Source organism: Rhinolophus hipposideros, assembly GCF_964194185.1.
Source record: "Rhinolophus hipposideros genome assembly, chromosome: 4".
Taxonomy (NCBI): domain Eukaryota; kingdom Metazoa; phylum Chordata; class Mammalia; order Chiroptera; family Rhinolophidae; genus Rhinolophus; species Rhinolophus hipposideros.
Window position 1 is genome coordinate 14,746,964 of NC_138050.1, and position 22,988 is coordinate 14,769,951.

General features: G+C 35.3%; 1 protein-coding gene across 6 annotated transcripts in view; it reads right to left on the bottom strand.

Moving 5' to 3' along the window:
• Window positions 1-22,491, bottom strand: part of TRPC4 (transient receptor potential cation channel subfamily C member 4) — a 221,037-nt gene extending 198,546 nt beyond the window's left edge. For 4 of the 6 annotated variants that reach the window (XM_081046160.1, XM_081046159.1, XM_081046156.1 and 1 more), the window contains exons 1-2: window positions 21,679-22,491; window positions 20,441-20,617 (exon numbers count right to left, since the gene is read on the bottom strand). The gene's annotated coding sequence lies outside the window, so the exon portion shown is untranslated. Of the gene's footprint in view, window positions 1-20,440; window positions 20,655-21,024; window positions 21,078-21,678 lie in introns of those variants that run through there. The other 2 variants (XM_081046158.1, XM_081046157.1) reach the window with 2 other exon arrangements.
• Window positions 22,492-22,988: the final 497 nt, after the last annotated feature.

Sequence of the window (22,988 nt, forward strand, 5' to 3'; positions counted from 1 at the left end):
AGTTTCTATTATGTATCTTTAAATTGGTACAAGGTGACTTTTGTTTCTCCACCATGTCTGGATCAATCCTGGATAAATCCTACGCTCTGATTTTGTTCTTGCATATCTACATGTTGATTGCTGCTGGAAAAAACAAAACAAAACAAAAAATACATGGGAATCTTTGGCACTCTGAAATCCATTTTCTAATGTCAGTTATCTTTTCAAAGTTGTTAGTCAATACTTCTCTTGGTCAACTGACTTTTCCATTCTCTTTGGTGGCTCTTATAAGCATTTAATTTCCACTCATGCTTCCTGAAAATTACCACTCTTTCCCTCTCAGGAAGCAACTGTGCTTTCTATTTCATTGTAAAATATGGTCCATGTCCATATTCCATACCCATCCCTCTCTTCAGTATTAGAGCCTTCAGAGTATTTCTGTTAAAGATGAAATGCTTCACCTGTGCTCTTGTCCAAATTTTGTTATATTACTGAATCTTTCTTGCTCTTGCATCTTTGTGATGGTGTGCAAACACCATGAGTTTCTTATCCTTCAATTCTCTGTCCCACCTCTTTTTTCTACCTCTTGGGAGATGCTGATGACACCCAAGATACTAACAGGAGTTGCACAAAAAGGAATATAACATGCAGCCAGTGGCTGCAGAAGAATTCACTGGAATATCTGACATGAGCGTGACAAGGGAAAAGAAAAGTTATAGGTGAATAGCCAAAAAGAAAAAGAGTGAAAAAAGTGGAAGACAACTTAAATGTTTGTAAACTTGTTACTCTCAAATTTATTTTTCAAATCAACACACAAGATGGATGGCATCCATATGTGCAACCTATTTCTATGCACAAGTCCTAGGACATTGATTTATACATCAAGAGTGACATTATTAGGATAAATGTAAATATGCTCTAAGGCTTGATTATATCTTATCAAACACTGCTACTTCACACTTTATAATGAATTGTTTGCATCAAACTCCATATTGATGCTGTAGAAATGTGACAACACTGATGTGGAGAACCACCAATCCAGATCAGTGGTTCTCAGGGTGGGACCAGCACCAACAGCATGACCTGGGAAGCTGCTAGAGATGCAAATTTTCATGTGATACCCCAGACCCACTGAACCAGAAACTCTCACGCAAAACCCAGCAATCTGATGTCCCCTAAAGTTTGATGACCACTGATCTAGATGCTAGACCAATTTTGTAAAGAAAACACTGAACTGCAAAGTCACAGTGGCAGAGTTAAAGCTGGGCCTAGGATATCTTTTTCCTAAGTGATCTTGGGTTACACGGTCCAGATAACATGTTACATTTCACAATTACTCAAATATATGTCAATCAAACGACATAAGTCAGGTAATTTGTTACCTCTTTTTTCCTTGTAACAAAAAATTTAGAATTTGCATCTATTTGAAGAGAAAATAGAAAAATAATTCAGTTATACTCATTTACCTTTGCTTTGCCCTGACACAATCTGTATATAGACAATAGACAAGTCCACTTCTCCATGTGCCACATGTTAATTATATCTTTATTCTTACATAGAGAGAAGCATTAAGGGGAAGTTAACAATATATTCACTAAGATTCATATTCTACACTTGTACATACTTGCTGTAAGGTCTTGAGACTTAAAGTCTCAGTGCCCTTATCCTTGATTATAATTATCAAAAATACTCTCCATTTAGGGAAAAAGAAAGACACTTAAATTTAATAAATAACCAATCTAAAGTGACACAGTAGTGACAGAGCTGAGATGGAAATCCTGGTAAGTCTGATACCATGCTTACTATTAGCTACTACTTGTGAAGATCTGAATAGAGCTTACCTCATACAGCTAGTGTGAGAATTAAATAAAGTAATATACAGAAAGATGTCAATGTATTGAATACATATGTGCTCAATAAATTTTAACCACTAGTAATATTAGTATTATTGCTATTAATACTAGGCCAGTACCAGGACTTCCCAGGTATTTCCACCAACAGGATGCCTTGATACCCTGTAAGCTCTGCACGCTTCAGGATCTATCATGTGCTCTCTTTTACTCCACTCTCTGCTCAGAGGAATCCTTGCTCCTCTGCAAAACATATGGGAAAGACTATAGCAGAAGCCATGTGTTCCTGAGCTCCAAAATTGTACTTTGATCACCTCTCTCTCTTTAAAATTTAAATAATATGGTAGTTAGGGTCTGGAGTATTACTTGTTTTACAATGCAGGCACATCCAGGGTTAGCCCACATCTCTAACCATTAGAGAGAGAGAGAGAGAAAGAGAGAGAGAGAGAGAGAGAGAGAGAGAGAGAGAGAGAGAGAGAGAGAGATAAAGAGAGACAGAGACAGAGAGACAGAGAGAGGCAGAGAGAAGGAGAGAGGGAGAGAGGGAGAGAGAGACAGAGAGACAGAGAGAAAATGCTTTCAGTGAAAACATTATAATCACTCGACTTAGAAACAACCTGTGAGCTATAACTCAATTTTCATAATTAAATTTCAGTAATAAAATACCAGTTGTGACCCTGTCATTTAGTGAGGGATTATTAAGTTCCCAGCACTGTGATACATTATGTTACATATCTGACAAAGTGCACTATTCTTTAGATATTTTTATCCTCAGTTTACAGATGAGAAACCTGAAGATTAGAGATAGTAAATAATGTATACAAGGTTATCCAGCTAGTGAATATGAGGGTCAAGATTCAAACTATATAACATCAAATTGGAGGCTTTTAATCACTTCCTCCCAAACAACTAGAGTGGTTTAGCACAATTCAAATGATAGACATTGTGAAAGTTTGTCATCATGCTATAATTTTTCTCAAATGCTGTTAACCATAATATTCCATCAACCAGACTATTCCATCCTCCTAGAGTAATTTACTGTAAAAAAATCACATTTGAGTCTGAAATATGATCTTTTTATTAGTCAGATCATCAATAAATAATTTTCAGGCACAAATTGTACCTTAAGCAGAATTTCTGCAAGCAGAAAATAATATGTATTTTCTTGCATTTCCATGTTTTTGTTTTACTCTACAACCTTGTTGACAGCTTATCTCAAGGCAAATGCTGGGAATATAAATCAAATCAACAAAATACAGGTTGATTCCAGGAAGAAAACCACATAAATTATTTAATACTATTTTTTTATTGTCCCTGTTGTCAGGTATCTGGTACTACAGGCAAAAAAAATATTTCTTTTAAAATATTTTTAATATTTAAAAATAATAGCTTTTCCAGACAATAGACCTTTGTCTGAAAGGCAATACTTCAAATAAACAGGATTTTTAAAAATTACAAATTTTTAATTCAAATATTCAAAAAAGGCATCAGAAGTGTATATTTAAATATGTTTAGGCATTTCCTAAAAATATTAAAAATAGAACTACCATGTAAACCAGCAATCCCACTTCTGTGTATATATTTAAAGGAAATGAAAAGAGGTGCTCAAAGAGATAATCTGCACTCCAATGTTTATTTACATTTTAAAGATTTTTATTAAAATATAGCTAACATACAATATTACATTAGTTTTAGGTATACCCAATAGTTATTCAACATAAAGAAGTGATCACCATGATAAGTCCAGAAACCATCTGACACCATACCACACTATCACAATATTCTTAACTATATTCCCTATGCTGTACATTATATCCCCATGACTTATTTGTTTTATATATGGTAATTTTTTCCCCCACTCCTTCCACTTTCACCCTCTCCAGACTTCCATTCATTCGTCAAGCATGTATTGAGCTCCTGCCACGTTCCATGCCCCTGATATGACAGATACACTGGGGATATAGCAGAGAACAGAACGGACACAGCACCTTCCCTCATGGCACATGCAACTTGAGAGGGAGGCAGAGAGTCAGGAGTAACCCCACAGACAGCCATCAAAGAGCGATTGCTAACACAAGCCAGGAAACACACAGGATTGTGTGAAGGTACATGACAGGGAATCCCTGCTTCTGCTCAGGGAATCAGGAAAGCCATCCAGTGAAAGTAGTGTTTAAGCTATGATCTAAAGGACAATAAGGATCATCTAGGCAAACAGCTTTGCAAAGTACCACATGTCACCCATTTTTAACTATATAGTAAACTTTGTCCCTAAGTGGTGGCACCAACCTACTTCTGTTGTGATCCTTCAGACATGGCACTCCAGACAATGAAGTAGAGTCAAGGGGCCCCTACAAGACTCTCAGACCATCTCACATTCTAGCCATATACCTGGTAACTTGAACCTCTTATTCCCCTTAACCTTTCATCCATCCTTTTGTAATTTTTCAATTACAGTTGACATGCCATATTATTTTATATTAATTTCAGGTGTACATTATAGTGGTTAGACATTTATGTAATTTAAGAAATGATCCCCCTGACTAGTCTAGTACCCACCTGGCAATTTACATTGTTATTACCATGTTATTGACTATATTCCCTATGCTCTACTTTATATCCCATGACTATTTTGTAACTATAAATTCTACTTCTTAATACCTTTACCTCTTTCATCCTGCCCCCAAACCCCCTCCCATCTATCACCCCAATAAATCTAGTACCCATCTAGCAAAATACATAGTTATCACAATATTCTGAACTTTATTCCTTATGCTATACCCTACATCCCATTGACTGTTGTGTAAAAACCAATTTGTATGTCTTAATCCCTTCCTCTTTTTCACTGACCCCCAACCCCCTCCCATCTGGAAACCATCAATATCTTCTCTGTATGTATGAGTTTGTTTCTTAGGAGTCTGAGTCTGTTTGTTAATTTTGTTCTTTAGATTCCACATATAAGCAAAATCACATTGCATCTGTCTTTCCCTGTCTGACATTCCACTCAGCACTACATCCTCCAGGCTCATCCATGCTGCAACAGATGGCAAAAACCCATTCCATTGCGTGGCCAAGCACTATTCCATTCCATTGCCTGGCCAAGCACTATTCATATATATATATATATATATATATATATATATATATATATACACACACACATATATATTCATATATATATTCATATATATACACACACACACGTATATGTATATATACATATATACATATATACGTATATATATACACACATATATATACATATATATGTGTGTATATATATTATATATATATATATATATCACCTCCTCTTTATCCATTCTTACATTGACGGACACACAGGCTGCCTCCACATGTTGACCATTGTAAGTAATGCAACAATGAACATATGGATGCACACATCCCTTTAAAGTAGCATTTTGGATTTCTGCAGATGAATATCCAGAAGTGGGATTACTGGGTCTTTGTCTCTTATTACAGATTTCGTTTCAAAGTCTACTTTATCTGGTATAACTATTGCTATCCCAGATTTTGTTTGTTTGTTTTTATTTTCATGAAATAGCATTTTCCATCCCTTTGAGTCTGTGTGTCTTTTCATCTGAAGTGAGTCTTTTGTAGGCAGCACATGTAAGAGTCTTGTTTTCTTATCCACTCACCCACCCTATCTTTTGAGTGGAGCATTAAATCCATTTAAATTGAAAGTAATTATTGATAGATATGTATTATTGCCATTTTATTATTTACATTATTTTTTTTTCCATTTTAAAGAAGTCCCTTTAACATTCCTTACAATTCTGATGCGGTGATGCATAACTCCTTTAGCTTTTTCTTGTCTGGGAAGCTCTTTATCTGTTCTTCCACCCAGCCTTGCTGGGTGTGGTAATCTTGGTTGTACATCCTTGCTTTTCATTGTTTTGAATATTTCTTGTCAATCCCTTCTGGTCTGCAAAGTTTCTGTTGAGAAATTGGCTAAGAGTCTTATGGGAGGCCCCTTGTAGGAACTAACTGCTTTTCTCTTGCTGCTTTTAAGATCCTCTCTTTGTCTTTAAATTTGTATTTTAATAATGATGTGTCTTGGGATGGGCCTCTTTGGGTTCATCTTGCTTGAAACTCCCTGAGCTAACCAGATTTGCATTTTTATTTTCTTTACCAGGTTAGGGGAGTTTTCCATCATTATTTCTTTAAATAGGTTTTCAGTTCCTTGCTCTCTCTCTCTTCTCATTCTGGTACTCCTGTGATGCAAATGTTGGCACCCTGATGTTGTCCCAGAGGCTTCTTAAACTAGCCTCATTTGTTTTTTCTTTTGCTGTTCTGACTGATTATTTTCTGCTACCTTGTCTTCTAAATCACTGTTTTAATCCTCTGCTTTACCTAATCTAGTGTTGATTCCCCCTAACAAATTCTTCTTTTCAGTTATTGTGTTCCTTATTTCTGGCTGGTTCTTTATTTATGTTTTTATCCCAATTTTTATGTTTCCTATTTTTTTGTTGATGTACTCCCTAAGATCACCAAGCACCCTGCACTTCCATGTTTATTGCAGCATTATTTAAAACAGGCCAGATACACAAATCACCTAGTATCTTAATGAATGAGTGGATAAAGAAGATGATATACACATGATTACACACACACACACACACACACACACACACACACAGAGGAATATTATTAGCCATGAGAAAGAAGGGAATCCTACCATTTGAGATAACACAAATGAATCTTGAAGTCATTATACTATGTGAAATAAACTTAACATAAAAAGTCAAAGGCAAATACTCTATGGTCTCACTTATATGTGGAATCTAAAAAAAAAGTCAAACTCATAGAAATAGAGTGTATAAAAGTGCTTGCCAGAGACTGCACCGCAGGGGTGGAGGAAATAGGCAAAAGTTGATACAAACTTTCAGCTGTAAGAGGTATAATAACTGAGGATCTAATGTGTAACATAGTGAATGCAGTTGTTAAAACTCTTGTATAATTGAAAATTGCTAAGAGTAGGACATAAATGTTCTCATAAAGAAAAAAAAAAAATATATATATATGGTGTTAATTAACTAGATAGGAGAAATCTCTTTTCACAATGTATACATATCTAATTACTACAATGCACATTTTAAATACATCACAATTTTATTGGTCAATTATACCTCAATAAAGTGGGAAAATATTTAGACAGTTGAAATATTGCACACACCTCTAATTCCAACATTTGAGGAAAACAGATCCAGTCCCATCATTTGGGGAAAACTAGATCCATTTTTCTCCAGATGCTTGAAAGTTTAGTGAAGTCATTATCTAGGGAGGTCTGTGAGAAGGTGCTCTTGGATATTAGTACTAATAAGAGAAAAGTGGCATGACCACCTCTGGCAAATCTATATGGTGTGTGGAAAAAAAATAAAGTACTTAAGTCAAGAAGAATTAAAGATTAAAATACTTACTTTTCATAGGTGTATAGAGTAGAAATAAGATGATGCTTCGGTCAGATTTGAGAAACCATAAACATCTGCTCTTTCCTCAAGTACTGCCTTAGGTTCCAGGATTCCCCCAAATCCTTCCCACAACTTTTGGGGAAGCCTGGTTACTTTCCTCAAGAGGTACCAGAAGATTGGCTAAAATCCCACTAGAGCCCACTGCAAAGACCTGGATTTCCATGATTAGAAGAAATCTATGGGCTTCCTAGGTAGGAGATTGGTTGTGCAGCTATAGAGGCCCAGGTGCTTGATAGAAATATAGCTCAGGGTGGGAAGGCGAAGTGAGATCCTGGATCATTATGCCTTCCCGCTTGTCCATGTTGATGCTCCAACTGATGTGAAAACTGTTTCATCTACACCATGAACTTACTTCTGAGAAATAAAAAAGGAACAAGTTGTTTCTATATACAACTTAGATGAATCTCGGGGTTGGTGGCCAAGATTTTCCAGTGGAAGTATGGTATTAGGATGGGTTCTTCTGAAGCTCTGCAATGCTACACTTGCTCTTGACCATGAAATGAACTCCTTTGCAAAGTTGTATTGTTGAGAACCATTGTCACAGCCATGATATCAGATTTTGGACAGATGTACAGGTTAGGAAGGTCAAGACAAATGTGAATCACCCTCTGGGACATGACCAGCCAGCACTGAGTCTAGAATTTAACCTAACTCCTCACCTTCTTTTGAGCAAACATAAATCATACTTCATCCAGGCCAGCCACAGGGCATCATTATACTTAAAGCCAATATTAACCTGTAAATGTTTGTGGAAAAAACAGATTATTGAGCCCTCAGAGGTTCAGCACTGACAAACTAACTCTCATTTTGTCAGGCTGGAGCTGTGTTGGGATCCACTCATTGTCAAGTCTGTATTGTAAAAATTGCATTCCCCTCATCCATTTTTGCATTCCTTTTGCACTGATTAAAGCTACAATATATATATATATATATTTTAAAAAGACAAATAATGCACATATCAGGGTAAACAAGGTCTGATTTGGATTACATGAAAACAACTAGCAGTTACATTAATCATATGCTGTAGTGATACACATGGTAAAATCAAAGGTGCTGTCTCAGAGGCAGGTTTGGATGATGTCTTAAGTTATACGATCTGATGTAATTTAGTGTTAGGCACATCTGTAGAGCATTTTTAAGGAAAAGTATTCTATCAGGCCTTGGGTAATTTTAGCAATAACAGTTATAAGCGTAACACAAACAGAAGTGAGTGATAGCACTGTCCCATCCTTTTATAATGGATTTCAAATGGGAGAAATGAAGATTACTGAGAAAAAGCATAGGCCTGAAAAAAATAAATCTCACCTCAATGACAGAGGTCAAATTGTTACTGCATTATATTGCCTTTACTTTTTGTTCAGTTAATAGTGTGTTTACTCTTCAATAAGAAATATCTATTAGTTGTAAATTAATTACAATTGATTTGAGCCACATTAGTATGGTTTTATTTAAAATTTATTATTTTATTAAAAAAAGCTTTAAAGTGTTTGTTTTATTTCCAATTTCAAAGACTTCCTAATTTTACAAAAATAATGTTATTTTGGTGCTTATAAAAACATTTCAGGTTAAAGATTGCAAAACTCATTGGCAGATGCTACATTTGCCTCTCTATGGGTATAACTACACATCAATAGTCTACTATCATAGTATACTTTCTTTTTTTAAACATTTTGACCAAATTTTTTAGTGTTAAAATTGAAATATAAAAAAAAAAGAGCTTAAGTTTCTGACTGCAATGCAATGGCATGTAGGGAACTAACATTACTTCTGGTAACACTTAGAAAAGATGGGTAAATATAAACAAACAACCCAATTAAAAAAAAAAAAAACTTGTCTAAAGAAGAGTTGCAGAGCTAACGATGACTTGTGGAGCCAAGATCTCAGATAGAGGGAAACTAGTGAGATGAATCGATCTTCCACAACCCTCAAGGCATTTGCCAGGGAAACCAGAATGAAGGTTCCCATGTCCAGTAAGAAGGGAGACAGATGAAAGTGAGTGCCATATTTAGCACCAGATCTCTTGAGGTATTTGTTAATGTCTTAAATTTTGCAGGAAAATAAGTTACACATTTATCAGAAAGCTGCAGAAAATTAAAGCACAATATTCATCAATCTCACAAAAATTCATTATCCAGGAACTTGCAAGGAGAGTAGTTTTATTAAACAGCCAAAGTTCTCAGACCCTGGGGACCTATAACATAGTAATGGGGTCAACCAGGGATTCATGGAGCCTTGCAAAGTCTGAAAATTATCTTCTCATCAGCTAAGTTATCCACTCCATCCTATCTGCCTGCCAGCGGATAAGGTGCATCCTCTCTGGGAGAGGATGGCAAAGCTTCTACAGTTTTTGATACACATTTTTCACCTTTAAATAAAAAGTATAGGGCATTCCAAGAGAAAATTAAGAAAAACAGACTAACACATAACCCTGTTATTAGAGACATCTACTTTAGGCTTTAAAGTAAATATTCAAGGACCTTCAGAAATTAGAGAGGAAAATGGAAAATTTTATGAGAGATCTAAAAGCTATGGAAAATAAAGCTATGAAAAAATAAAGCTATGAAAATATTTTTCACTTAAAGTGAAAAATGCAATAACTGAAAATAACTTAATAAATAAATTTAACAGCAATTATAGGACATGATAAAAAAGAGGATTTATGAATGGGAAGATAAGGCTATAAAAAGTATCCAGATTATAGCACAGAGAGCAAAAATGATTGGAAAATACATTAAAAGAAGAATTCAAAGAATAACAGAAATATGGCACAGAATAAAAAGGTAAAAATTGTAAACCTTTAAGGGTGAAAAAAAAAAAAAAGTCCAAAACTATTATCTGAAGATAATGACTAAGAATGTTCTAAAACTGATGAAAGATATCAAGCCGTATGTAAGAAATGCTCCAAATTTCAAGCAGTTGAAATCCAAAGAGATCACCTAGGTCCATTATTGTAAAACTACTGAAAACAAAAGACTAAAAGAAAACATAAAAGCAACCAAAAATAAAAAACACATTGGCCTCAAAGGAGCAACAGTCAGACTGACGGCTGACTTCTCAATAAAAATGATGGAAGTTAACTGTCAATTGAGTGACACATTTACTGAAAGAAAATAATGTCCAACTAAAATATCCAACTACGAAAATAGCTTTAAAAGTTAGGTGAAAATGAAAACATTTTCAATCAAACAAAATCTTAGAAAATTCAGTGCCACTAACTAAATAAAGAGAACTCTTGCTTCTCCTCAGAGGCATGGTTGTGCTACAAGGAATAGAGGGCATCTAAAGGCAGTCGGTGTGGTATCTACAATTATAAATAAAAAAGAAAACTAAAATAGTAAATGAAACAGATATATAATTGTTCTTAAAAAAAATTTAAAAACCTATCCACATCAGCCCATGTTCCCCCCATGCATGTGTCAGCATATACAAAATTTATTTTTTTAAAGATGAATATACTATCCCACAAATTTAATTCAACTTATTCTAGGGTAAGAAATCAAGACAAAAATAGCTCATCAAATGTTAGGTAAATATTTTGTATTGGTTGGTCTTACATTTATATTTCAAATAATAGGTGAACACTTTCAAAGTGCTGCTAAGAGTTTTAGGAAAATAAATTGAAAATATTTATTGCATGAATTAAAATGTTAAACTTCAAAAAACAGTTTTGATTAGTTATGATTAATAAATCAATAATATATCTTAAGTACTTTGCTGTTTCAGACAAGATGTGAAAATATTCACATATGTAATGAGTATTTTTAGGATTTATCCTTATGATTACAGTGAGCATTCATTTTAGTGTAAAACACAAAATGGCCAGAACCAGCACAAACTCTGTATTCATTTTTTAACTTGTAATGGGACAGACTGTACAAGTGAACATTTTTCTTAAACACAATAGATTAAATTCACTGTGCCCTTTCTTGTACACCAAGGGAGAATGTAACAATATGAAATCTCATTCCTTAAAATCCTTTCCTTAAGCCCTTCTTGGCTTTTTTTTTTTTTAGATATATTAGGGGAAAAAAAGAACCTAGTAATGATATTTCATCAGAAGTCATAATTCAATAGAGGTTAAAAAGAAATTTCACCATGAACACAGGATCTTACCGCCATTTCATATATGTTCAGAAAAATAAATGTTCATCACCCCCACTATCTACATGTGGAAGTGCCCTGGTCTGGTTGAGGAAGCAGGGAGTGTGCATTTATACATGGCAACTCCTCTGTCATAACTCCAGTCCATGAGGGAGGAGCCTTACACCTAGGATCAATTACACAATTGAAGGTGTCCATCTGTAGGTAGAGGACTGATGCAGTGCGAGCAGTAGATGTTTTAGAATGTTGCACTAGAAATGAGCTAAAGAATACATGAAACTCTTTGAGCAGTCACTATCTTTAATATACTTGTATATCCATTTCATTTTGATTAAAATAATCAAAATAAATCCTCACAGACCCTGAAACACTTGTAAAAGCTAATGAATACCAATGCATATTATGAGTTAGAGATTTTCCTTAATCACATTTATTTTGATACAAAATCCCTGTGTATTTTTATAGATAGATCTTACTTTGAATCTTAAAACCAATAGTATTATAATAATGTAGCTCATCTTTCAAATAACATTCTTTAAATAAACTGAAATGAACCAAGGTTATGTTTCAAATATATCTAGTTTATTCAATAATGGATCCGTTCAGATTCAATTTGTTTACAGCTTCTCAATCAGATTGTCTCCTGCATGTATTTTGACTTTGTAAATATGTTTCTTTTTAAAAAAAAACAAAAACAAAAAACAGAAGCTAAAATATTGTTATATAAAAAGATCTTTTCATTTTTGTTGCCAAAAATTGTTACCATTAACTATTATTCTAAAGTGGAGGGGGATGTTCAATACTTGACTGTATTCAGTATTTCTATAACAGCTCTGTAAGAACGTATTTAAGTACCAGAGGTGCCCAAAAATGTACGTATTTTAAGAGCTGTTATCTATGTATTACTTTTTGAAGTTGAATTGAATTTCGGAGCAATGTGTAGTATGATGTTCACTCAAAAGATGATGTTAATCAAATAAATGCGTCATTCATTGTACTATAATTTTAATACAGTTTTTTTTTCTTTTTTAAAATGTGTATACACTTTTTTTGGCACCCTCTGTATATAGAAAGTTATGCTTTAAGTTTTGGTTTTAATGGTTCATTGCAAGTACAACAGAATATAAAACAGTTTTCATTCTTCAAGTTAAAGTTGTTGATATTTTATATGTTGCAAAAATTCTTTATTGTAACTACTATTATAATGAAACATTTTTTTCATTAAAGCTTCTTTTATTCATGAAAGGGCAAAATTATTTGCTGGTTCACTTTGTTCCAAGAATGTGCTAGAATGCTAAATGAAAATATGCAGTTCAGCTCTCTAAGCTTGCACATTACAAATCAAAATGTTAAGCTGTGAGGTTAAAATGAACCAGATAAGGAAATAAGTCTTTACCCCTGCCAGCATTTTCTTCTTATACAGCACATGCAGAGGGACATATCATTTCTTTTCAGGTACAAAGCTATTCAATATCCTACAGAGCAACAATAACCCTAAAATTTGAATGTTCTTTAGAAATATTTCTTTCTCTTTAATCGTAGAGGTTCTCAGAGGCTTAGAAGTAGGTACTCTGATTATTTCACACGATGACTCTCATAAAGCATAATTCTGGCAAAGAGTGGGCACTCCTAGGAATGTAGGTCTCAAAAAATGATTTTAAAATGATTAATAGAGCTAGTCCAATCCCTTTTTTTTTGGTCCCAATATTTAAGACCACGAGAAAGATGGCCTTTTTCGTGATCTTCAGTACATTCTCAGCTGTAGACAGAAGAGGTCACTAAAAAACATGAACAGTGGACACTGAGAACTGTTAAATGATTCTAGAATGGATTCATCCTTCCAAGAATATCTTGAATAAAGGTCTTTTATGTCCCAAGGCAAAGATGTAGTGGTGAGGATCCAAGTCACTACATTCATAGCTCTAAAACTGCCTTCTTCACTAAAGTTTGCTTCATTGGTTCAAGGAGGATTGGGCAGAGGGCAAAATGCGAGTGTATCACCATAAACCGATCAAGACTTTGGAAAACAATTTATCTCCTAACGTACATTGCCTTTGAATGGTAATTTGGTAATATCTATATAAAAGGAAAGTACCATGTTTAATAGTATCAATAATGCTATTTAAATTTAGCATAAATTTATAGTTGGAAAACCTAAGTAATTTGAAGCAAGGAGGATGGATTAGGATTTCTTCTAACATGACCCAATTTTTTTTTTTAATTCCAAGTATAGGCTATATTTATTTAAATATGGTTATATTATTTCTTTAATTAGTTCTCCATTTCCATGAAAAAAGATCAGGAGACAATTAGTAAAATGTGTATAAGTTAATATAGGATACTGGAACATGATAATAAGAGGTTCATATGACTTCTTTGTTTGAAATCCTAAAGAAAAGGGAAAACACGTGTCTCTCTGTAGTCTTAGCATCTGGAAGACTGATTGTCATGTATTAAATAAGCCTTTCAAAAAGAGTCTTGTGTGTTTGTGTGTGTGTGTGTGTGTGTGTGTGTGATATGTATATATGTATAAGTATATATAAAATTAATAATATAATATAAAAATCATTTAGTAAGATTTGAGAGTCTTGCTTGAAAACAGACTTTTGAATTAGATATCCTTCAAAATCATTTATTACATATCTAATCATTCTACAGTTAAAGTTATTGACAAATAAATTCAATTGTCTTTTATGGGCTAATTCTACTTTCTTTGCTAACAATTTTTATCTCTCTATCTCTGATCATTGATCTGTAGGTACTATTTTAAAAGCCTATCACCCAAGAGCAGTCTTCCACTCTTTATTATTCTTTATTACTTACATAGTAATCTATGTATATATGTATATGACTCTAAATGAAAGTAAACGAGGCCTAATTGTGCTTGTCAAACTACAACTATCACAGAAGAGTATTTAGTTAAAATGTATCCTTCAATGTGATCTTCAGGGTGTGCAATTTCACTCCACCTAGCATGAAAAAGATCTTCACATAAAATGGCACCCATGCTGTCACAAACAGTGGGGAAGATTTGATATTAAAGCGTGATGTATTCCCCATTCTTCACTCAATGTACACTATGCACTATGCCTGTCCTCTCATTGTGTTTTGGGGGATTCCTATTGGTGTATGCCCAGTTAATTGAAAAAAAAGCATGTTAAAATACAGGGGTTGATCTAACAGCTGATACCAGACCAATCATCCATACATTCATTTATTACATTCATCCATTCAAAAAGCATATATTGAACACTAATTATACAAATTCTGTGAAAATAAAAATTACAGTGCAATATGCTATGAACTATGATCCTGGTATACACAGGTTTTGTGTTTTTCTACTATCATTTAGAGGTAAAATAAATTAAAAATGTAACAAAGTACCTCAACTCTTTTCATAAAACCTAATTTGTAACAATTCTAATCTCAATGAAGTAGAATGAAAAGACTTAAGAAAAAAAGCTCATGTCACTCCTAACTGGAAATCATGTACTGTCAAGTCTTTGAACTGAATTCTCAACTTACTTTGACAAACATAATCACTCCAAAGAAGTCTCTGGCTTTCTTTAGTTCAGTGTAGGTATTCCTGAGAAATACTTGTATCTGTCCTCTTTCAATTCTAACCACACTTCTCAGTGTAATGGAACAAAAACTCACCCTTAAGAATTCCAGCACAGTATCACTTAAACTAAGACACAATAGTAATTGGTTATATAAATCCTGTGAAAATGAGCATTATGGAGTAACTAGTTGACTAGAAGTTACGTCCATTGAATAAATGTGAGGTAATTATTTTTTAACATAGGTAATAACATAGTACTCAATATAGCACATAAATGCAATGTTATTATAATTGTCTTCATTATATAAATAAATGTGCTCAAAATTCAGCCAACTATGGTATTATAAAACCGTAAAATTACTTATGCTCAATTACAACAGCATAATATTTATGACAATCTAATTCAGTTAAAAATTCACACATTTTTTGAGCATCCTCTGGGTTTCTTAAAGGAGTTTACTGTCTAGTTCAGGAGATAGACCTCTACCCTCTACCCACGTGAAAACAAGAAGGAAACTTTCAAAGAGACAGTACTATTGAGCTAGTCTTAAATGCCTGGAGAACATTTTGACAGGAAGCAATACAGAGGGAGCTTTACCAGAAAATCCAAAGATGAGCAGCTTATTTGTGTCATTAATCTATTTATTCAATTATTCATTTACTAATATTCAACAAATATCTACTGAATGGATACCACTTCAGGGTTAATTTTTGTAATGGTATTACATATATTCAAAGAAACTACTCAACTTCAATATCAATAGGTCTTTGGACATAAGCACATCAATTTTAACTGCAGGTATATGTTTAAAAAACCATGGCTAATTTCTTAACATGTGCTATCAACTGATGGATGTCTTCTGAGATGTATTAATGAGAGCTACATCCTTATTAAATACCAAGGGACATTAAAAATAAACAGGCAATTAATATTTCAGATAAAATTAAGACAAAACACTTGTTAGAAATTTTATCTGACTTTGATAAGATGCAATATAAACCTAACAGGTCTTAACATGACTGCTATATATATGAACAAAGATATTTTATTAATAGCCTAAAGAAAAATATATAACCTTGAATTTTATCCATGAAAATACACCGTTTTATTCCTTTCCACATATAGTATGTTTATATGCAAGAGTAAGAAAGAAAATAATTTTGAGAACAATCTGCTTGAAGTGAATAGCTTATCTGCCATGTTGTCTCAAACTGATAGAGCTTTAGTTAACAGAATATTGTATTCTAGCCTCATAATGGTTTTATGTCCCAACGTTACAATATTTAAAAAATTGAAGAAATAAATAGTTGTAAGAATCCAATGAATTTATGAATCTTGTTAAAGTTTACTAATTTTATCCTAGAAATTATAAAAATTAAGTAAAATGAGTATTGGCTTTAGAACCAAGTAGACATGGGTTCAATTCCTGACTACTAAAAAACAGCTATGTGATTTTTTTAGGAATATAATCGTTTCATATTATTTAAAAGGTGGTGATAATACTTCAATATTAAGGTAGCTGTGAGGATAACATGAAAAATGTTTTTGTTTTTTTTTAAAGTTTCTAGCATTGTTCCTGGAGTACATTAAGTGCCTATAAATATTGGCCCTCTCCTTTTTCCCTCCTTTCCTTTTCTCCATAATAGCTCCTGCTTTTTTGTCTTAAGTAAATTTTAACTCTTGATCATATTTGTTCAACTAAATTACTTATGATGACTTTTTCAGCATATTTTTAAAAAATAATAGCAAACTACAAGCAGAATATGATGAATGCGTATCTGACTCAATTCATTGCACTTGCCATTTCTCAAAAAGAATGCAGTGTACTAGATAAAGCTATCAAGGCATATTTTTAACTTAATGTTTTAATGAACATTTCTAATTTTATGTGTAAAATTGTCCATGTGTCATCTGTTGCCTCTCAAGAAGCCATTATTCTATGACACTGCTGTATTTCAAAGTGAACATGTTTTTAAAGGACACTAAACATACACTAATATTAATATCATCTACAGTTTAATTATAAGAGCAGATCAAAACCAAAACTATTATCTCTTTCATATCCTATTTAAGTAAAACTGAAGTTTCAGAAGGATCATTGAGATTTTTTTTTAAATTAAATAAATCACTTTATTTACCAAATGGTTCAAGGAACAATGGAGGGTTTCTTTTTTGTTGTTGTTGTTTTGTTTTGTTTTTTTCTTTTTATAATGTAGTTTTACACTGATATATTTTCAATGCATGTGTCTTCAATTTTCAATTTCACAGATGAATGGCCTCTTTTCCTAAATGTATTTTCACCATAGATTTATTTTGGATTAGTAATGTTCTCTGAGATCAGGACTATATTTGTATTGATTAAAAAGATATAGCTATGATATTATATCTCTAATCAAAATATTCTCAAATCTCTTAAAATTTTCAAGTCGCAATGCATCTGGGAGGATTAGAAATAGAAAATATAAGGACAGGGAAGGATTCTAAAGCAATTTTTTCATACAACTAGATAGAAGTAAATGTCCAATTGAAGTTGGGTTGAGTTAACGAGTTTTAATGTTTACTTGATGTGGGGAGGTGATTGGGCATAAATTAGGTGAAAAGACAAAGTTTTTATTTTGATCTCTGTCCTCAACTTCACTTTTAATAAGAATCAAAATGCTTCTGGTGGGTTTTCCATAGATATTAAAGAGGTCAATAACACTGATTTCAATTTAGTCCAGACAATACAATGTAGAAAGGCGAGATGCACATTGAAACTTTTTTTAAATTAAAGTTTATTGGGAATTTGATCTTGTATAATGTTTGGGAATGATAATTTTGGAAAAAAGAAAAATTTAAGAGTTTGTTATATTTACCTTCACCTAGCTTGTTTAAAAAATGAAACAATCACATTTTCATAAGAAAATATTCAGTCCAGTCTTATTGTCCTAGCTACTGTTTAGCATTTCTTGTGTATCTATCTTGATTTACAAAATTCTTCATCTCTTTAGCATTATTAAATATTGACCAAATTTGTGCATCTATTTATTTTTGTTCCAATACATGCATCAATTAGAAAAGATAGATTATTTTAGTTTTCATCTGCTAAATATAATGTTGATAATCTGAATTACCATCAATTATCCTGGCAATTAAACATGTAAGTATGAAAATATGACATTTTCAACAATGTTCTTGTGAAAGTGTCTTTTAATTCAGTAGGTTAATCAGTACATCCTACGTGTTATTATTATATTTTGATAGGAATTTAATCATGTTAATAATAGGGCTTAAGTTAAAAAGTTTAAAACGTGTACTGAACAAGATATTAAAATTTCTCCTAATCAGAAAGAATGAAAGAAATGTTTCTGGTATTTCCTATTTATGTAAAGTTTGAATTAATTAAGGTTATTTTAAATGAAAAGTTATTGAGTCTCTTACTATTTTAATAACAAAAATGGGCATAAAATTCATACAGAACTTTGATTTTCTCATAGCTTTGTGCGTTTTTATCTTGACCTGGAAAAAACTTCAACAGAGAAATAAATAACATCAAAATTACAAAATTTTATGTCTGATAAATTTTTGAGAACAACCATTAAGCAAGTATATTGAAACTTGTCTTATTTTTCAATATCAGAGATTTTTAGAAACATTGTTAATGTTTGACAGGTTTTACTAAAGAGACAAGTTTCTTGTATCTGTGGAACTTAGATCCTATGTGCTTTGATGAATGCCCAAGTTCAAGTTCTTAAGAGGAGGAACTTTTCTTTCTAAATTTGCAATTACAAATCTTCTAACACCTTATTTTAACTGTCTATCTATCTAACTATATATTCATTCACTCAATGAATATTCAGCACCTCTTATGTATCAGTCTCTTTGACCTGTTCGTGTTTCTGTGTGCATCATTTTCTTGGTATAAATCTGTCAGCTCTTCACTCCACAACGGACCACAAGCTTAGCAGAGTAGCTGAGTTCTGATCAGAGCTCTACTGAAAGGCTCTCCAGCTCTTTGGTCTCTTATTCATAAACAATGTAAGAGCTTTCTTCTTCTCCTGCTGTACTAAGCTTTATTAATCCAAGACATTTGCATAAAATACCTTCATAAAACCCATATAACATCTACTGACTTGCTGATTTGCAAAACTTCATTAATTCATATAGATTTTTTAAGTGTTAAACAATGTCTTACTAAATTTTGATTCTAATATCTGAAGTACTAATTATTCCTATATCTTATCGATTTTTTGCCTTAAATACATAAGGTGGTCTACTGTTCAAGTGAATAAAAGTAGGTATTACGAAATCACAAATGTAAGATTAAACAGCAAACCATAACACAGTGATAACAACTGCAATGTTTTAACACATCCATCCACTCTTACTCTCATTGTCTAGTTCAGAGTTTTACTTTAAAAAAAAAACCTCTTGTTAACGTTTTTTCTTAAAGAATTAATAACACGCTTTGTGTTGTGATTACTGTGATAGGAAAGCTAAAATGATAGGAGACCTAAAAGATTTTTTTGTTTTACAAATCTGTTCTAAATTTCTTTTTAATAAGACGAGTAAACATTGCCTCTGCCTCCTCCCACTCCTTTGGCTTGGTGCTTATTCAGTAAGCAACCTGCTGCAATTTATAGGTGTGGGATTTAATTGGGAAAGCCCCCAAAGAAACCATGTGGACAGGAAACAACATAGTGGATAGGATACAGAAGAGAGAAGTGCTGCTCCCTTTTCTCAGCCTCTCTAAACCCTCCATCGTCTTCCAATAATCTCTACTAGTAACTAGTAACAAAAGGCAGCTGAGTTCACAGCTGAACTAAGTTGTGCTGTGAATCCCAGTGATTTACTCAAATAGTAAACAGGGTCATCGGAATTTCAGTTGCCACGCAAATCAGGAATCCCTAGCCTGGGTCCAGCAACAGGGATAAAAGTGTTCCTGTTTATTGACAGAGAATGAAAATGACGCAGAAGGTAGTTAATCGACAGGATATCAGTCACTATCCTTTCTTCATTCCCCCAGTTTAGGTACCAGAGAGTCTAGGGCTCACTTATACAGGCCCGGGGGCCACCAAGATCTCCATTTTTTCCCAATGCATAAAAGGCTAAAAACAGCCTTCCTCTCCAGCACCGTAGCGTGGCTGCAGCCGCTTTGTTTACCATATAAGTCACACAAGGGGATCACTCCTCGCCCTCTCCCCTGCTTTAAAGCCTGGTGCTCGAGAGGCTGAGAAGCATCCCCAAACTCCTGTTCGGCACGGGTCAACCACAGAAAGCTTCACAAACCCGGTCTGAAGCCTTAAAGAGAAACCACGCAGCGGGAGCCTTGTGAACTCGCAACCCCCCAGGGATGTCCGTCCGCCTCCCCAGAGGGAGCCGGCTTCCCAGGAAGCTTGAGAAACTTAACCGAGATCCGAGAAAGGAGACGAGGTGCAGCCCCGGTCAAACGGAGCTCTGTCTGAGGCGAAACCCTCTTTACCTGTAAAGTTGCAAGCTTCTGGCTGAAGAGCGATCGATCCGACGACTGGCAGAGCCGGTGCTCTGCCTGGTGAGAGCACGCCCGGCAAATTCCAGTGGGATTTCCTTAGTCGCCACCGAGTTTCGAAGCATGCCAAGGGTAACGCACGAAGCTAGAGCCCACGCAGCTGGCACCGAACTGGGCGGAGAGAGGATGCTGTGAGAGCGAAGCCATGGGAGGCGGGGGAGGAGCAGCCCGGGAAGGGGAGGTGAGCGCCGGGGAGGAGAGCTCGCCCACCCCCGCCCCCAGGGATCCCTGCAGATAAAGTTAGCGATCCCACGGAGGACAGCGGATGAGCCCAGAGGAAGGAATCCCGCCCTCGGTCCCCGGCGACTACCCGATTCTGGGTCCGCACAGACCCGGCTTGGAAGGGACAGTCCCTGAAGCTGCGCGTCCCACGCACGGCTCTGCGTGGCGGTGGAGGGGACCCGCGCAGTGGCAGAAGCTGAAGCTGGGTTCTAGGCTCGGCTGCCCCGGAATAGCCCTCGGCCTCCCACCACCACCACCAACTGCTCGAGGTCATCCAGTTGGGCAGGCGAGCTCACCATAATCCAGGCAAGTTGGTGGCCAGAACCCACCCCGTGGTCCTGGAGGCAAGCGAGACACACCTCCAGGCTTGGGAGAGCTCTGCAGACATGTCCGATGGCGGTTCGTGCCAGGACTAGGCTTCTGAACGCCCAGCTCCCACCCCAGTAAACAAGCACCCCGGCGGCACGTCGCCCGACTTGGAAAAGTAACCCTTACCCCAACGCCGCAACTCAGAGCTTCTCCCACTCCCACTATCTCTGGGCTCAAGCACCCCCTCTCCAGTCCTCCAGGGGTCAGACTTCCCCTGCAAAAGCAGGACGACGCGGCTTGCCACGAGTGTCAACAATCGAGACGGTCGCGAGGAAGAAACGAGGAGGCACAGCTTTCCTCCCACCCCCACCCAGCTCGGTCTTTCCAACAGGCATAGGAAATCAGTAAGTTTCCAAAAGATTAAAGAAAACCCCAAACGCGCACCAGCCTAGGAGCGCGAGGTTCCAGGGCTGCAGGTGGAATACGTGCGAGTGAGTGAATGAGTGAGACGCTCGCCTCCGCGTGCTGAGATTTCAAAATAAAAGTTATCTCCTGGCCAATCTCTTCGGTTTAAACACGGGAAACACGATTAAAGTGCGGAGAGGTAAAGCTCTCTGTTGGCAAAGGTGACACTAACTTACTTGCAGTCACTGCGACGCGGTGATTCCCGGCTTGTCATTCACCGATGCTTGGTGGTTCTAGACCTCAAGACTTGGAAATCCATTTGTAAAATAGAGTGGCGTCCATGTGGAGTTCTAGCTAGCGATTATCCTGTTTGAGAACCTTCGGTTTCTACTTGATTTCCGTTCTTTTGCTAAAGCCCTAGGTGCTGTCAGTCGCCAGTGGCATCTGAGCAGATGCCTGCTTCCAGCTTCGGGCTGGTGCAACAGATGGGTGACAACCCTTTCTCCGGGTCTCAGCCACGCGCTGTTACACCGTCTCGGAATCAGTGCTGTGCCGACTGCGTGGAGGACCAGTGTCTTGCAAAGGAATATTTCCCAAGGGAGTCAAGGGTAGGCGGCAATCCGGCACCCACACGCAGACTCCAAAGCGCAAAATTCAAGAATTTCCTCCTTGGTTATATATATTCCCTCCTTAGTTCACATGAGTTTAGCTTTTTATTTTTTATTGATTTCTTTTCTGAGTATTTACATTAGTAGCGGGTCTTGATAGAGACCACCCACTGATGTGAGTTGCATGCTGCTTCTTTTTCTTTTAAATTACATTTCTTATTTCCAATTTCTCTCTCTCTAGCTTACTGCTCTCCTCTGGGTTTTTCTCAAACCCAGCCTTGACCTGAGTCCTAAATTTCTGGGAGCACTACCTGGTGATCCATCGTCTTCTCCAAAATACTAAGATACACTGAGGCAAACCTGGTTCCTATAATATCTCTCCAGAAAACAAAGGCGAGAGCAACAAAAGGAGTCCTTTCTTATACTGAATTTCATTTTAGTCTTTCCCACAAAAGCATATTAACATCTTTAAATGTTTTTTAAATTTTCTGAATGGTAAATGATGGCTTTTATAAAATATGCAAGAACACATCTACCTGTAGATATGATAATGAACTTTATAACAAATATAAATCCACTTTCTAACAAATGGAGGGGGCCCGATATATATGAAAATCTATTTTATGCAATGCAACTGTATTTTTGTATTTTTTCATGAAATAACATATTCCCATTAATCAGTCATTAAATGTTTTAATGCCTAAGAAACCAAAGTGAAGCTAACATTTATTGATTTACGGTTTTGTCTCACCCTGATAAACAAAATTCTACATATTCTGTTTGAGTGTGTCTTCAAAAATAAACCCCTGATAGATTCCACATACAGAGATGAGTGTATATCTTTATAATACATTTGAAAATACATTCAAAATAAAGTGGAACAGTGACAACATATACCCACTGATTAGAGATTAAGAAATTTACTTTGCACTACAGCA